The sequence below is a fragment of the Mirounga leonina genome, unplaced genomic scaffold (genome assembly GCF_011800145.1).
Source record: "Mirounga leonina isolate KUSES-001 unplaced genomic scaffold, KU_Mleo_1.0 Mir_176, whole genome shotgun sequence".
In the NCBI taxonomy this organism is placed as follows: domain Eukaryota; kingdom Metazoa; phylum Chordata; class Mammalia; order Carnivora; family Phocidae; genus Mirounga; species Mirounga leonina.
In genome coordinates, this window is record NW_023270454.1 from 39,065,926 (window position 1) to 39,083,163 (window position 17,238).

General features: G+C 45.0%; 1 protein-coding gene across 2 annotated transcripts in view; it reads right to left on the reverse strand.

The window, feature by feature from the left end:
* Window positions 1-17,222, reverse strand: part of REELD1 (reeler domain containing 1) — a 30,376-nt gene extending 13,154 nt beyond the window's left edge. The window contains exon 1 of one of the 2 annotated variants that reach the window (XM_035022955.1): window positions 17,138-17,222. The gene's annotated coding sequence lies outside the window, so the exon portion shown is untranslated. Of the gene's footprint in view, window positions 1-10,463; window positions 13,574-17,137 lie in introns of those variants that run through there. The other variant, XM_035022956.1, reaches the window with a different exon arrangement.
* Window positions 17,223-17,238: the final 16 nt, after the last annotated feature.

The window sequence follows — 17,238 nt, forward strand, 5'->3', positions numbered from 1 at the left end:
GCCCTTGGAAGAGCCCCTACACGCCATATGACAACCTCCCATCTCACCTGACGAATTAGTCAGTGATGGCCACTTTACCCTAGATGAGGCGATCCATTGACTGGGCAGCAACCAATCCGCTTCCTTGAGAATCTGGACTTTTCAAGGAACACAGATCATTTGAGCCAAAGGGTTCAGAAAAGCTAGGGTTGGAATAAGGCGACAGAGCAAAAACCCAAACTGAATTTGATCCCTCGGAGTTCTCTGTGGCCCTCCCCTTTCTTAGAACTCGTTGGAAGGGCTTTTTGTGCGATTTGCTTGTTTTCAGTTTTCCACCTGTGAAACTTGACCGTGGAGTCCTGCACAGGGCCTGACGTGTTTGAGGTGGGCCTGGAGAGAAGGCTTCAAAGGAGGAGGAAAGCAGCCAGACTCTGAAGGGATTTGCATGTCAGAGTGAGGAGGTCGAAGCATATCCCGTGGGGAAGAAAGGGGCTCCCGGGGCTGTTTAAGCAGTGGAACAGCAAGACACGCAGCTGGGATTCTGTGAAGGCAGTTCTGGAGACAGCCGACAGCCAGGGACAGAGACGAGGCGCTGTGGAGGGGGCTGCTGCATTGCAGGCCAGTAAGAAAGGGGGGGTGAGCAGCGATGGTGGGGGGACCAGAGGGATGGACTCAGGAGATCATCGGAGGTAGCCTCAGTAGGGTTTGGTGACTCACTGAATGTAGGGTACCCAAGAGAGAATTCTAGCATGGACAGTGTGGGGTGAATCAGAGGGGGGGTGGGCGGCTCTAGGGAGAGCAATGGTCTGACTGTTAGGTCTAGTCTCCATCCCAGAAGTCTTGATGAAGTGGATGACTTAACAAGGAAAGCACTCGTTTAGAGACTACAGTCTTAGTGCTGTAATGTTTGTTTTAGGGCCAATTTGCTTGGCCTATCATGGCAAGTTTACAGGAGGCAAGGTACCCTACGACCCCCGGAGGAGGTTGAGCTTCCCTGGCCTAGGACTCCAGGATCCTCCATGCAGAGTGGAATCAAACTGATTAAATCTGGCTCCTCTAAGCCTCAGTCCTACCAGGAACAGGAAATCTCGACCTTCTGTTAAGTAATAAGGGAATCTGGGAGGCCTAGGAAATGAGGGTGAGGGCCTTCCATTGCTATTATCCTAATTTTCTAACCTGATGTGGTCACTTGAAAGCTGTTTGTTCAGACGTTTCCAAGCAAAGAAGGGTTCAAGTCTTCAGCCACTGTGTGGCCTCTCCTCTCTGAGGTTCTGTCACCCCCTCCCCTGGGTGTGGCCACAAGTGGGGCACAGATTCCTGTCGCTATGGGGAGCATGGTTAACCTTTCTCCACTCCCCACCTAGTCTCAGGGCCAAAGTCTCCTTGCTCTCCCTCCCCCTCCCTGGTCACCTGGCATAATCTACCCACCACAGGTGGGGGGGTAATGTACCAACACTTTTGCTTTGGCTCTGCAGCCCGAACTCCCCTGATCTGGGGGTTCTGAAAAGCCAACCAGCAGGTTAGAGAGGGTAGAGGGTAGAGCAAACATAAATGGCTCCATAATAATCCTGCCACTCACCCATGTAATACTTCTCCTTGGATACCAGGAGGATGGCTTATCCTAGCCATGGCCCCCATTACCCACCACACCCCCTCCCCAGCCTCCACTGAGCCAGCAGCAGGCCCTGCACCAGTCAGTCCCTCCACAGAGCTGACTGTCCCAGAGCAGGCCCCTGATCTCGAGCGAGCCTCTCCGCAGGCAGGGCTGAACCACAGCCTCTCCTGGGACACAGAACATAGACGGTGTCTCTACACCAGCACTGGCCAATAGGAATATAATGCAAGCCACGTAGGGGGTTTAAATTCTTCTCGTTGGCAGATTTTTAAAAAGTAAAGAAACAAGGGCAACTTATTCTGATAACACATTGATCTAACTCAATATATCGCAAATACTACCATTTCACAGGCAATCACACAAAAAAGTGTTATCAAGGTATTTTGCATTCTTTTTGCGCAGGAAGTCTTCGATGCCCAGCATGTATGTTACACTTCCGGCGCACCTCAGTCCAGACCAGCCGCATTGCAAGTGCTCAAGGTGCTGAGCTGCTACCATACTGGGCAGTACCGGTTTAAACCAAGGAAGGCAGTTGATCAGAGAGGTCACAAATGTGGGGTCAGGCCACGATGTATCATGTGCAAGATATATAAGAAGAGGCAGCGCGGCTGAGGGGATAAGATAGCAGATACAAACAATAACACATCTAGATGGTCATTGTGCAGTACAGGCATCGGTCTTGGAAACCGGTAGGTTAGATACCTCCTTAATACTCACAACAACACTTCATGAGGTCCCTCTTACTATCATCCCATTTTAGAGATGAGGAAACTGAGTCACGGCATTTACATAACTTGCCAAAGATCACACAACTTTCAGGCTGTGACAGATAGGGTTCCTCACCACGGCTTTGCCACCTGCTACCTCTCTAACCTCATCTACAAACCACAGATAACTCTAATTCTTGTACCTGTATCCCAAAATTCTTCTCAAGTTTCATTGAGGTCATAAATAATAAGCGGTTAGCCCTTAGCATGGGAAGGGCCCAAAACACAGTTCGTTTGGGGTCAGAGAAAGCTTGGCTGAGCCGTAGAGATAATAGAGGCTGAGCAGAGAGGAGAGGCCTCTGTGCCACGTGCCCCTGACAGGTGTTAAGAGTGTGACCATGAGGGAACAGGAGGGGAAGCAAGAACCAAAGCAGGAGGGACACCTGGGTGGCTCAGTCGGTTAAGTGTCTGCCTTCAGCTCAGGTCACGATCCCAGGATCCTGGGATTGAGTCCCGCATTGGGCTCCTTGCCTGGCAGGGAGCCTGCTTCTCCCTCTGCCTGCCTCTGTGTGTCTCTCTGACAAATGAATAAATAAAATCTTAATTAAAAAAAAAAAAAAGTAGGAGCAAGAGAAAGAACATTCCAGGCCCCTCTGGCATCCAATCCCGTTCCAAGAAGACCAAGCTGTGTGTCCCCAGAAAGTGAGAAAACACTGTGTTTTTGCTTGAATCTACTCGAGTCATTTCACACTCGCAATTTAGCTGGACTTGAGATATTAACATGACTAAATCGTTACATTAACATCCCATGGCCCTGACTAGAATAGTTACATTAGGAAACACAGGACAAGTCTGGTGGTGGGCTTTATGGTTGTAAATCAGAAGCTTTGTGTCCTTCCGGAAATCACTTAACTTCCCTGGGTCGCCTAAGGTATAACATTAAAGGTTTGAATTAAATAATCCCTTAGATTTCTTCCAGCTTGAGAGTTATACATATTTTTAAAGTTTTATTTTAGTCATAAAGGTAGAAGGACGAGCTACTCTGAAAACATCTAGAGATGACGTGGATATGGCACATAATTACGGACTGGCATATAAATATTGTGAGCACTGACACCATCCTGAATCACTACTGGCTTCGGAACCAGCTGGCAAAAAAGTTTTTGCAAATGCCCACTGAGTCCTCCGAAAGGAAGGAGCTCACCATGCCAGTCCCGCCTCTGGGACCTCAACGCTCACAGACACGTGGACATTTTCTTCCTGTTCAGTCTCTAAAAATGGCACATGTGCCTTTGGTGACTCACTGACAACTTTTTCCTTTTTCACGCCTTGGTCATGAATGTCCGTTGAAATTGACTAGTGTTGTTGCATAGACATTGGCTATTCCAGTATCTTTATTGTAGTGAGCATTTTAATATTTACCTAGGTAATTTTTTTAAAGCCTATAGATTTCTGGAGTGCTGAGACAATGTGTGTAAGAAAAGAGAAAAATTCTCAGTTGTCTTCAAACTCAACTTTAATTTACTTAAAAATGGGAAATTGATGGGCATTTCTGTACACTTTGCAAGCTTGGAGACTTTTGCTTCATTCTCCAGGATACAGGGCAATTCTCCCATTTAAAAAAAGGATGATTTAGTGCTCTTTTTCTACCCAATTATCCTCTCCTCCATTCTCCCTGTTAAAGAACAGTACAAAGAGGATGTTAAAACTAATCACTATTTGAATGCTTATTATTTGCAAAGTAATATACCTAAGAGAGTCTGATGATGCAACAAAGTATCAGCAGGATTTCTCCTCTCCAGAAGCTGATGTTTTACTTGCAGTGAGGTAGTAAGATGTAGAAGAAAGAGATCTGAAGTTAGACAGCAAATTAGTTAGTTAGACAGTTAGTTAGTTAGACAGCAAATTAGTCCTGTGACCTTAGATAAATTAATTAATGTTGGTGAGCTTCATTTTTCCCATCTGAAAAATGGGGAGGCTATTTATTAGATTCTTCGCAAGAATGCTGTCAAGACTAGATGTGCTAGTTTAGGGATGCACGGCAATAAATGCAAGCTATCATCAGAAAGGAGATAAAGCCAGGCTACCAGGATTTAGAGCAGAGAGGGGTATTTCAACTACAAGCAAGAAAAGATGGTTGATCTTAGGGGTGAGGTGGGGTTTGGAGAGGGGCAGGGGGTAATAGAAGATTCAAAGTGTCAAGCAGAGCTTGAAGAAAGCCATGAAAGTGGAAGGGGCAGAGGGTGTTTGGGGTGATTATTCAGAAATAAAATAAGGCGCACCTGACATAAGGGTGATGGTGACAGGGCTGTTGATGGGAGTAAATGGAAGTAAAAGGAAGACTCAGTAGGATTTGGAAATTGTAAGGTGGCCAAAGAGAGTTAAAAAAAAAAAAAAAAAGGATCGGTATTTAGAAAGCCTGAATGAATAATATAATCTACATCCAAAAGAGGGAAGTTGGTGGCGTTCAATTTTAGATATGCCGACAATGCCCTCAGCACTCATTTATTCCTTCAGCCAGCCTCTAAGTAAATGCCTGCCAAGTGCAGGCCATGTGTTCAGGCCTGGGGATATGAAGATGAGTAACACAGAGTGTCATCTCTCCAGGGTTGACAATGGAGACGAATGCATCAGCAGATAATCACAAAACAATGGGATAAGTGATTAGGGGAGAGAGGATTACACATATTATTACGGCAGTATAGAAAATGAGTATCGGGGGTTTCGAATTTCCTTCCCCCTTTCAAAACACCCAAACATTCACATCTTGCAATTGGATGCCAAAAATTAGTCTCAAAACTCGGTGCCGAAATAATTCCAGGGATTTTCTACATCTATAATGGTCTTGTAGCATCTTTTTAGGATCCTACACCATGTGCACTCTTTATCCTCAGGGGCACTTGGACCTTGTGGTGTTCTCTTCCACATCAGCCTAGCTCTAAATCCCTGGAGGGTTGGAATCATTGTAAAATTGCTTAGCTCCCATGCATAGCACAATACCATGCTCACCATAAGTCATCTGGTAAATAATTTAGCATATCCTTTATTTTAATCATCCTTCTTCCAATTTTTCCAGGGAAGTAGGAATAGCAGCTCCCATTTGCTGAGCTCTTAATGTGTGTCAGGGACACATCTAACACTTGTACAAACTCCTCTAATCCTCACAAGGACCTTATAAGATATGTGCTAATAACCTCCCCACTTTACAGATGAGGAAACTGAGGCATAGAAAGACTTAAATAACCTGCTTGAAGTGACACTGCTAGTAAGTGGAGGAGCTGAGTTATATACCACTGAGGGGGGTCTGAAGCCTGTTCTCCTAATCCCTGTGCTATCCACCTGCCGTCAGATGTTCAAGAAAACCCGAAGCATATGGAGAGAGTGGCTTGTGCTGGTTCTGGAGAGCAAATGAAGGATGGGGGCAAGACTTCAGTTTCCTACTTCTGGCACCAGGGTTTGGAAGGCCACTCTGGGTAAGTAAGAAACCTAGTTAGAGCTCCTCCCTGAAGACCTCGCATTTTAACCCTGCAACCATAGGAGGCAAACCATCTTCAAGGCATGCAAGAAAAAGCCACTGCAGTGGATCTGGACTTCATGGGTCCACCATATTGAACTCTGCCAGGTGTTTTGCCCTCCTTCCAACTAGAGCAGATTTTCTCCAATTAAGGAATGTTTAGAAATTCTAAGGATAGGGGCACTGGGGTGCCTCAGTCAGTTAAGTGTCCAGCTCTTTGTATTGCCTCAGGTTGGAATCTCAGGGTCCTGGGACGGAGCCCAGCATGGCGCCCCCTGCTCAGCGAGGGGAGCTCTCTCTCTCCTCTCTCTCCCTCCCCCCTCCCTCACTCATGGGTATGTATGTGTGTGTGTGTCTTCTCTCTCTCTCTCTCTTGCTCACTCTAAAATAAATAAATAAAATCTTTAAAAAAATTTTAAGGATATATTTTTCCCCTTTCCCTCTCTCTTTTTAAAATAAATAACATTAAAAAAATAAAATAAAATCAAGAGCATAGCATTCTGTCTCAGTACCTAAACACTGTCTTCCATTTTGTCACTCCCCACAATGCCCTTTCATGTCCCATCATGGAAGTAGTCACAACGAACAGAGCTTATTCTGCTTTATAGAAGCCACCCAAACCTCCTATCATTTCTGCACCAAAAAAACCCCCGAATCATTTGGTTAGCCCCAACTACACCCCCTCTTGTCGATGGAGATACCAAAATCTTCGAATGTGAAAGCCTTCATCAAAATTTTTATTTTTTTCCAACTTTTTAGATATTTTTCAAGGCAGCTACAAAGACCAAACTCCAAAAATGATTCTCCGGCTCACTTTTATAGACCAGGTCTGCAGGACAAATTCCTGTTTTGCTTTATGACCCTCACGTCCAGAGCTGGCTCTGCGTCCCCCTGACACCACCTGTAGTTCGTCACATTCTGTTACCACAGCTCTTTGTTCTCCTAAACAGATGCCTAAAACTGACAGGCCTCGTTCACTGGCTTCCTGGTAAGCAGCCACAGAAGTCAGCTTCTCAGCCGCTCAATACCACACCCCAACTTACGACCTGGGATCTGAGCCGGCACTTGTGAGAGCAATTTGCCCCACGTCATTACCGAGCTATTGAGGTCCTCTGCACATGCTTCTAACATGTGAGGGTGGCCCCCATCTTCATGAGTTTGAGGCATCTCAGAGACAGGTACTCTTGCCTCCAACCATAGGGCGGTGTAGGAAAAGCAGGACAGAGGAATAGCAGACTTCCCAATTCCTAGACCAGTGCTTCATTCTTCCTTCACATAAAAATGCTGTGGTGAAGTGAGCAAAACCCACATGGCAACAACAGCACCCTTAAAAGTTTAAGGAGGTGTGCCTGGGTGGCCCAGTGGGTTAAGCATCTGACTCTTGATTTCAGCTTGGGTTGTGATCTCCAGGTTGTGAGATTGAGCCCATCATTGGGCTCCGAGCTGGGTGTGGAACCTGCTTAAGAGTCTCTTTCTCCCTCTCCCTCTGCCTCTCCTCCCCCACCACTTGTGCTCTATCTCTGAAAAAAAAATTTTAATAAAAAAAAATTTAAGGAAAGGTCTACTGTAGGCCAAGCCACCACTTTAACTCCACTGTGTCACTCAACTTCAGGCCGTTGTATTTGCCTACCTCATGATTTGGAGGAATAGCGGTATTTCTGTTAGCATCACTGTCATTCCTGCCACAAAAGCTTCTGTATTTCCCTCCCAAAGCCAGATTCACACATGTATTACTGAGGGACCTATAGTTAATTAGAAAATATTAATTATTTGAACACAGTTTAAAGTTAAACAAAATTCAAATATGGCAGTCCCTTAATATGTTTTGCTTTTCTATGTCATGTGTATAGAAATAACACAATTTGATATACACAAGATACAGAACAGTCCTGTGTAGGATTTATTCTATGTAGCCCAATTCTTTAAAATTACATATACCATATAATGTAAACACGTCATTTTAAAAAAGCTTTTACCACAATTACTATTTTACTTCTATGGATTTTTGACTGTTTTGGACCCACTCAAAATGCATGATTGGCTCAGACTCTGAGCTTCCTAGCAACTAAGTAAAAAAGGTAAATATAATCAGTTGCCTGTTTCTTCTTTACTTTATAGACCATAGGGAGAAAAAAATGGGCTAAAATAATACCAGAACAAGAAGAAGAATTGTAAACTGGCTGAATGACTTCCCCTAAAGGACACTCATTGTCCCCTCCATCATGTCCCCTGAACGGGGGTTTCCTGTGGCTCCTTTTTTCCGGGGCCATGGGAGGAAGGTGTAGCAAGTATGCGACTGTGGCCTGTGGGTGACCAGCCCCTGGGAGGAGCATGCAGATGACCGCATGACAAAATAATGATGAAAAACGATCTTGACAGGCTAGGGCAATGAGCTGCCTCTAACAAGATGAAATTAAACAAGGACAAATGTTAAGGGCTCTTCTTAGGTCAGAAAAAAAACAACGGCATAAACTCAAGATGGAGGAGATATGGCTCACCAGTAGGCATTAAAAAACAAAACAAACAAAAACAAATGAACAAACAAAACACATTTTAGAGCTTTAAGCTGAAAACATTCACTAAAAAACAAAACCACGACAATAATTTTAGTGCCATTTTGTCTCCTGAACAAGAGACATAATCGTTCCATTATATTCCGAGATTTTATTCTACATTTGGAATTAGATTCTGGGCACCTTGTTTTACTTTTATGGAAGATGAGTATATCCCAGCATTAAAAATAAGTTTTGAAACAGCGAAGTAGTCATCAAGAAGCTCCTGCACCAAACACAGCTATTTTCATTACTTGCATGTCATTTTTCATGTTGCATGCTCACTTTAAAATGAGTATACAGGAGAGGCGCCTGGGTGGCTCAGTCGTTAAGCGTCTGCCTTCGGCTCAGGTCATGGTCCCAGGGTCCTGGGATCGAGCCCCGCATCGGGCTCCCTGCTCCGCGGGAAGCCTGCTTCTCCCTCTCCCACTGCCCCTGCTTGTGTTCCTGCTCTCGCTATCTCTCTCTCAGTGTCAAATAAATAAATAAAATCTTAAAAAATATAATAAATAAATAAATAAATAAAATGAGTATACAGGAGAAAATGAAATAAAACAGAATAAACATACACAAACTGGAGTGCATTTGGAAGTGAGTGACCAGAGTGATTTGTAGACTCTGGACCGTGCGTTTGCAAAGAGTGGCTCCGCAGACAGGGAGCTTCACCTCTAGGGGAGAGGTTCCTGATAACTGTCTTCAGATAGCTGAAAGGTTACAAGAAGAGAGTAGGCTTGTCCAAGGTGAATTTAAGGGCTACAAGGAAGAATAGCATTTGTAAAATCTTCAGAGTTTTTAAAGGGCCTTCTCTTTTTTTTTCTTTTTTTTTTATTATGTTAATCCCCATACATTACAACATTAGTTTTAGATGAAGTGTTCCATGATTCATTGTTTGTGCACAACACCCAGTGCTCCATGCAGAATGTGCCCTCCTCAATACCCGCCACCAGGCTAACCCATCCTCCCACCCCCCTCCCCTCTAGAACCCTGTTTGTTTTTCAGAGTCCATCGTCTCTCATGGTTCGTCTACCCCTCCGATTTCCCCCGCTTCATTCTTCCCCTCCCTCTACCTTCTTCTTCTTCTTTTTTTTTTCTTAACATATATTGCATTATTTGTTTCAGAGGTACAGATCTGAGATTCAACAGTCTTGCACAATTCACAGCGCTCACCATAGCACATAGCCTCCCCAGTGTCTATCACCCAGTCACCCCATCCCTCCCACCCCACCCCCCACTCCAGCAACCCTCAGCTTGTTTCCTGCGATTAAGAATTTAAAGGGCCTTCTCTTAAAAAAAAATTTTTTTTACCATCATATTGGGTTTGAAAAGTATTATTGCTTTGGCATTAGTAATATTTGCATTTTTATAGATTAGGCTATTTTAGATTAAAAATGTCAAATGATTTGAGCAAGAGCATGTGGACAGTATGTGGCAGGGCTGAGATACAGCCAAGGTGTTCAAGCCACAGTGGGACACGCTTAAATTCAGTATTCCAAGGGGAAAAATCTTCCTATGAGTAATTTCTGTACAAAATATAAATCTCCATATTTCCCCATAGATAGTGTATATTAATGAGGTAATGAGAGAAAGGTATTTAAGAATTGGCCATAGCAGTGGCTTTCAAATTTTTGACCACACTCTCTAACAGGAAATAAATTTTATATCACCACCAAGGGCACACACAACCAAGAATAAAATGGAAACAAAAGCCAGCACAGTAATGCTAATAATTACTGTAAGTGGTGCACTTTGATTTTTTTCTATTTTACTTTTTTAAAATGCTGACCTTTATCCGCTAAATTGATTTCATCTCCCATACCATATCATGTGGAACAAGAAACAGGGAACTAGAGATTTAGTGGGACTTCTTAGGTGAGCCAGAAAACCAAGAATTCCTTCCAACGACGAGATTCAATAATTCTGGATCTCCCCAAATTCAAAAACAAAATCCAAAACCCTAAATTGAAGTGCTTTTTGTTTCCAGTTTATTGCTTTTACTCTTATTCCAGCCTCTTGGGCTTTCTCACTCTTGCTTCTATTTCTAGTATTATCCACCCCTAACTATACTACATCACCTGAAAAATCTTTTATTCCTTTACCTGAGTAACTGGTGAAAATGTTAAGCCGTATAGAAGCAAGCACAGACTGTATTATATTTTAAATATAGTTGTTCCACACGTCTGTTTTATGTACATTTAAATCCTTTTCATTTCGAGGAAGCAGTTACACATCCTCTGATCAGACGAACAACTATTTTATTTTTGTCCACAAGGCTGAGAAGTTTTGTTCCATGTGTTAAGATTAAGAGAGGCCACTACTAGGCCATGGCTTGGTGGGTTCTGAGCATCAGTGAGATGATACATGCTGAGTGCTTTCGACCACACCTGGCACGTGGAAACTGCTCAGTAGTCGTGAGCCCAGCTGACATTGCTGGTGACCATAATGATGTCACAATTACATTCCTGTAGTTGAGTAGTTTAGAAACTCTGCCGATTAAATATTATGTGGTCTTGACATGCCTTGCGCAAGTGAACCCATCCTGCCTTCTAAAAAATCATCTTTTTTTCTAAGCCTTTTTAAATTTTTTTGAGTTTTTCAAGGTTTTAACATCTTCGAGTGTCTATTGTTTCCCTAGCCTTTTTTTTTTTCTGTTTATGAAACCAGAGCTCTTGCTCATCTCTCATATTCTTGAATCTATAGGCTCCCACTGGCATTTCCGCTGTGTCAGCTGCAGGCTGTTTTAGTGGCGTGTGTTTGTTGCCACTGGAGACTTGAGTTGACTTAAGAGGAGCTACGGTCTTCGGTGTTTGTGTGGATTCTGTTTCTCTCACAGAAATGTTTTCAGTTTGGAGATCACTCCTTTTCAAGAATAGAGAAACGAAATAAGACAGGAGCAGCCTGGTCTCCTAGCCACCTGTTAACGCCTCGGTGTCCTCATCAGCAAGTGGACCGTGCCTTTGTTGTTTGCTTTATTCTGAAAAGCCCCCGTTCATTTGGGGGTTCGGGCTTCTTGAAATATTCAGGTGGTGGCTTACGGTCTCCTGAGCCGGTTAATGGGCCTAAGTCCCACCCCTGTCACTTCCTAGCTGGGTGGTATTGAGCAAGTTCCTTTCTGTGCTTCGATTTCCTCATTTGTAGAAGGAATGAGGTCTTCCTCATGAGGTGGTTGTGAAAATTAAATGAGTTGTAAAGAACTTAGGACAGTGGCCAGCACAAAGCAAACCTTGAATACCTGTTAGCTATTCCATATCTTTATACAGAACTCTCTGAAGGTCAACCCAATTTCTTCTCTTTGGAGTCTGTATACAGGAAGCAGCTTTAAAAAGGTTCCTAAACTTCCAGAGTCTCTTCCCACAGGTGATGTTTTCTCTGAACTTTTTTTTTTTAATTTATTTGAGAGAGAGTGCTAATATGAGCAGGGGGAAGGGACAGAGGGAGAGGGAGAGGGAGAAGCAGACTTCCCGCTGAGCAGGGAGCCTGATGCGGGGCTCGATCCCAGGACCCCGAGATCATGACCTGAGCTGAAGGCAAACGCTCAACTGACTGAGCCACCCAGCGCCCCTTCTCTGAACTTCTTGGCATCTGCTTTCATAAAGACCAGGACATATGTCTGACTACATTCAATGTTTATTTTATTGCCTCGTACACATACCAAGGTGACAAAGTCACTGCTGCCCCAGTTTCTCATCACTGCCCTGTTGGTAAGCATTTCCTCCTTATGAGTCCAGTATCAGCCCTCCTTGGTATTTCTCCTGATTTCTAAGCAATGAAACCATCAGCCAGGCAAGCCAAAAATGTGTCAGATGGTCTCCTGTAGCAGGATGAACTTCCAGCAGATGTTAGAAAATTAAGGTCCCTGTTGCCCCGTAACTTGCCTCCTTGCCAGTGTTTTCAAACTTTCAAGTAATAATAATGGGGCTGACGCTGAGGATGAGAGTATTTCCATCTGGAAGCAAAAACGCTTGCCAAAGCAGAGGTAAATTATTTAAGGGCATCAGGATTGTGTTTCTATGGAGTTGTCAGCAGCAAGACAGAACACCAATGTGCCAGACATCTTCAGGGTTGGAGATAAAAAGCCAAAACACAGCCCTACCCTCAGGGAGCTTCCAGTTCACAATGGCTCTCCAATCAACCTGGGTTCCTGTTTCCAATTTAAACTGGAGTACTGTGTCTCTCATTACACAAGACAGATGGGAACTTCTTTCTTGATGTTCTGCTAAATTCCCAAATCACCTGGGTCAGGGATGTTCATCCACCAGCCCTCCAAGGAGTCACTGTCTTCCTGCTTCCTTCATCTCCACACAGGTTTGAGGAAGGGTCAGCTTGTTAGAATAATAAAGAAATTGACATGAACCCAGAATAAGGGCAACTTTGAGAGAAATAATGCCCGTATAATTTGGGAGGGGTGGTGTCGGGAACTGGAACTGTGGAGTCTAAAAGCTAGTCTTTCCCATACAACAGAAGAGGAAAGATGGGGGCGCCTGGGTGGCTCAGTCAGTTAAGCGGCTGCCTTCGGCTCAGGTCATGATCCCAGGGTCCTGGGATTGAGCCCTGCGTCGGGCTCCCTGCTCCACAGAAAGCCTGCTTCTCCCTCCCCCATTCCCCCTGCTTGTGTTCCCTCTCTTGCTGTGTCTCTCCCTGTCAAATAAATAAAATCTTTAAAAAAAAAAGAGGAAAGATGGAGGAAGAAGAGAATGTGTTGGTTTTTGGTAAGTTTCATTCATTAAAGGAAAATGAATGACAATGATAAAAGTAAGCATATTAAAAGTCTGCAATGGTTTTTAATAAAAAGAATGGTCTTTAAATTGTCTGTCTGGTAGCTTATTTAACCTGGTTTTCCTCTTAGTTAAAAGAATACTTTCATTTCCCTGAACAGGAGAAACAGATTCATCTGGGAATGCAGTTCTAACCGGGGGGAAAGTGGCTATTCTCTTTCAATCTCTATTTTAATATTTCTTAAAATAGATATTTCTCTTTTCTTCTGAAATGTAAACACAATATGACATTTTGATCAAAGCCTACCATATCTCTTGCCATCCTGGACTTGGTCCTCACAGTTCTCAAAGTGATCAGTTTCAATAAAAAAATTATTTTTAAAAAGTTTCTATAATAAACTGAAAAATGATAAAAACAGCAAAAGTGAAGTCATAAGTAAACATCAAACAAAATGTATTTAACATGAAACATGGGGACGCCTGGGTGGCTCAAGTGGTTAAGCATCTGCCTTTGGCTCAGGTCATGATCCCAGGGTGCTGGAATCAAGTTCCACATCGGGCTCCCTGCTCAGTGGGGAGTCTGCTTCACCCTCTGCTTGCCACCCCCTCCGGCTTATGCATGCTCTCTCTCTCAAATAAATAAAATTTTTAAAAAAGTTTAACATGAAACACAACATGGCCTAGTTGGATGCTAAGTAAGCATCACATGTGCCCGGGGTTAGGGTGTAGGTCATGCTTCCAGGAGCGGGGATGGTATGTGTGTGCTAAGCACACTTAGGGAGCGCAAGGGGGTTCAGGGGAGGGTGGTCGAGTGACCTAGCAAGCCTCACTCTAGGCACGGCTCCTAGTTATTTGCCTTTATTAGACATCTGAGCAAATGAGCCTGGGACAGAGGACCGTGGATCCTGTCAGAGCTGGGCCGGGGAGCTAAAGGCAGCTGAGATTCACATTGATCCTGTCTCCGTTTCTCTCCTGTGTATGGACAGCATCTGATGATGCAGCTTCTAACGGGAAGACACGGCAAAAGGCTGCTGGCAAACAGACTGTCGTGGAGTCGTTAGGAATGGGCACATTCCAGAGGGAAAAAGAAATTCTAAGAGACAGTCCTCTCAAGAAAAGCAAGACTCTGCAAACAGCACCTGCAGACCCCAGCTGAGGGGCAGGTTTTACATGGGCCCGGGTGTAAAGGGCCACTGGCTGCCGATTGATCGTCCCTGTCGGACCTGAGCAGAGCGACAACAAATCACCGTCGGCAACCCCATCTCTGAATGTAGAGGACGGCAGTCCCTGTGCACACCTTGGGACCTTATTTAGATGCCTGGGAGGCCACACACAAGAGAAGATTGATTTATTGACTGCATGCACACCAGACAGAACCAGCGGGCAGGAGTTTGGCACTTAAGAGCCTGATCAAACAGCCTTGGGAACTGCTCCCCTAGTCGTAGCGACTCCCCGAGTGACCCGGGGCAAGTCACTTGACTTCTTTGCTTCAGGTTCCCGCACCTGGAAAAGGGGATGGCCTTGTTCCCTGATGGTCAAGGGAGAGTGTGAGGATGAGCTCAGGTGGCTGATGACATCAAGGTGGAGCTGGGCTCCCCTGTGGGTCACCAGCTGCCCTCTCAGCATCTCAGAGATCTGGGCCTATGCTCCCGGCAGAGGACCTCGACAGAGGGTGAGCCAACTCTACCGTGCTGGAGGACCAGGTCCTATCGACAGGTCATCTTTGACCAAGATGGGCGGCACATTCGCGCTGTCAGGAGAAAGATACATACTTGTAAAGGGTTCCAAGTATGCTGAAAAGTGAGCGCCATACAAACCTCACGCCTGAGAAGCGATGAAGTTCAGCGTTAGATGTACTATGTACCCTTGTGCTTTGGAAAGTTTACAGAACATGGTCCAGCTGCATACTGAAGATTCCATGACCATCTCTCCAGTCTGTGGCCTGAGGTCACGCTTACCTGCTCTATGGAAAGGTGGTATTTTTTTTTTAATTTAGGAATGTATTAACTGGGAATTTCTAAGTTATCCTGCAACAAAACCAAACCAAAGCAATCTTTTCAGACCCAGCTTCTGAAACCAGGGAAAGAACCAATCGCTATTTTTCTTTGGAATCTAATGAAGAGGTCATTAAAGCACGAGGAGCACGAGGTTCCTCAACCCCACTCTTAGCCGATAAAGGATTCTTTGTTCATGAGGAATAAAATCTGAGACTTTGCAGTTTTGGGTTTGGGTATACCTCTTAGTTTCTGTGATTAACCATACTGTGATGGTTAATGTTATGTGTCAAATTGGCTAGGCCATGGCCCCCCGATATCTGGTCAAACATTCTAGATGTTTCTGTGAAGGTATTTTTTAGATGAGATTAACATTTAAGTCAGCAGAGACTTTGAGTAAAGCAGATTACCTTCCATTATGGGCGTGGGCCTCATCCGAACAGTTAAAGACCTTAGTAGAAGAAGAGCAACCCTCCTGGAAGGGGAAATTCTGCCAGCAGACTCTGCCTCTGGACTTGAACTGCAACTCTTCCCCGAGTCTCCGGCCTACGAGCCGACCCTGAAAATGTGGGGCTTGCCAGCCCCCACAACCATGTGAGCCAATTCTCTAAATAAATCTCTCTCTCTACGCATACACGTCCTATTAGTTCTGTTTCTCTGGAGAACCCTAATACACATACTGTGGTAAATATTGCCACTGTTCACCAATATTTCTGGTTTTCTCTCCTTCTGGATCCTGGAAACGTGAAACCATGGCCATTCACTTGCTTTGGCTAATAAAATGGAGGGCAAGTGACTGGTGTCTCCCCCGAGCAAAAGCATCTAAGAGCCTGGGCAGGACCGTTTCCGCTCCTCGCCTGCAGCACCAAGCCTTGAGTCACAGAGAGATGGCCGAGACACAAGGTACTGGCTCCCCCAGCCAGAGCCTGGGGGTGACCACAAGGAGCAGGATCCCACCTACCAGCCCCTGCAGATGCAGAGCATGGGTGAGAGTCATTTGTTGTTTCAAACCTCTGAGATCTGGGGATTGTTTATGATTGATACACCGCTTGGGAAAAAAAGTTGTCCTGGTGATTTGTACTTGCTGACTGAACCCTTTTCAAGCCCCTGTCAAGAAGTGATAAATTATTGAAGTGTAGCATAAAGTGTTTTCTTTTTGCTGTGCCCATAGTAAAACCCTGTGAAATGTTTCTGGCCACCTTTCCTGGGTCATGAAAAAATAATGGTTTCCAATCACTCTGGTCTTTAAAATAAAACAAGACAAAATGCCACAGCTCCTTCTCCAGAACCAGCACCACGCCTCTCCTCCCTCCTTCCCCGTCCTGCCCCCACATCCCTCAACCACACCACCGGCTCCCGGAACAGGAGTAAGCTGCGCTTGGGGAGGGAGGAGGAGGGAGGCCGGCACGAAGTTCACACAATTGTCTGGTGTTCATTCAACCTTTGTGCCCAGATATAGTTGTTGTTCCTAGAGACTGCATAAACTGCTCAGAGAAGAAAGCAGGGTTGTGGAAATCTCATTAATAAACTGTGAAAACCCTCTCAGCAGGAGTCACAGAATGCAGAGGGGCCGCCTTGAGCCAGGCAACAGGAAAGCTCAGTGCTCTGCTCCTGGACAACATCTCACTCCAGCACGGCTCAGATTCGAGAAGGGCGGCCCCTGAGTGGGTGGGGGAGGGGGGAAGGAGAAATTCTCCTCCAATCACAGTTAGGCGACTGGAACCTGAATAAGTTTACAAAGTCCAGGCTTTGCTTTAATCTAAACGACTGCCAGACAGAGGTAAGTACAGGACTAGTTCCTCCCCTCCTGTGCTTCATAAACATTAGAGAACACTGATGCCAAGGCTCCCGAGAGAGGGCAAGAAAATCGGGCAAGTCTACCTGCGCAGGACGAGGTGCAAGGTGACTGCAGACTGACGTCGCTCTTAGCTAACCGGAATATGGCCAACCTTCAGAGTTCCCTCAACTCCATGCACATTCCCGCTCCCTCTGTGGACATGCCCCCTTTAGATCCCCAGCTCTATTTTCTATCCAGGTGACAGGATCAGAGGCTGAACTTCTGACCTCGCAAATCCTTTGTGGCGTCGGACTGAAACCGGATGCTTCTGTAGAACATCTTCTCTCGAGCATTTCATGTGGCAAGCCGAAGAAGATGGGCCAAAGAA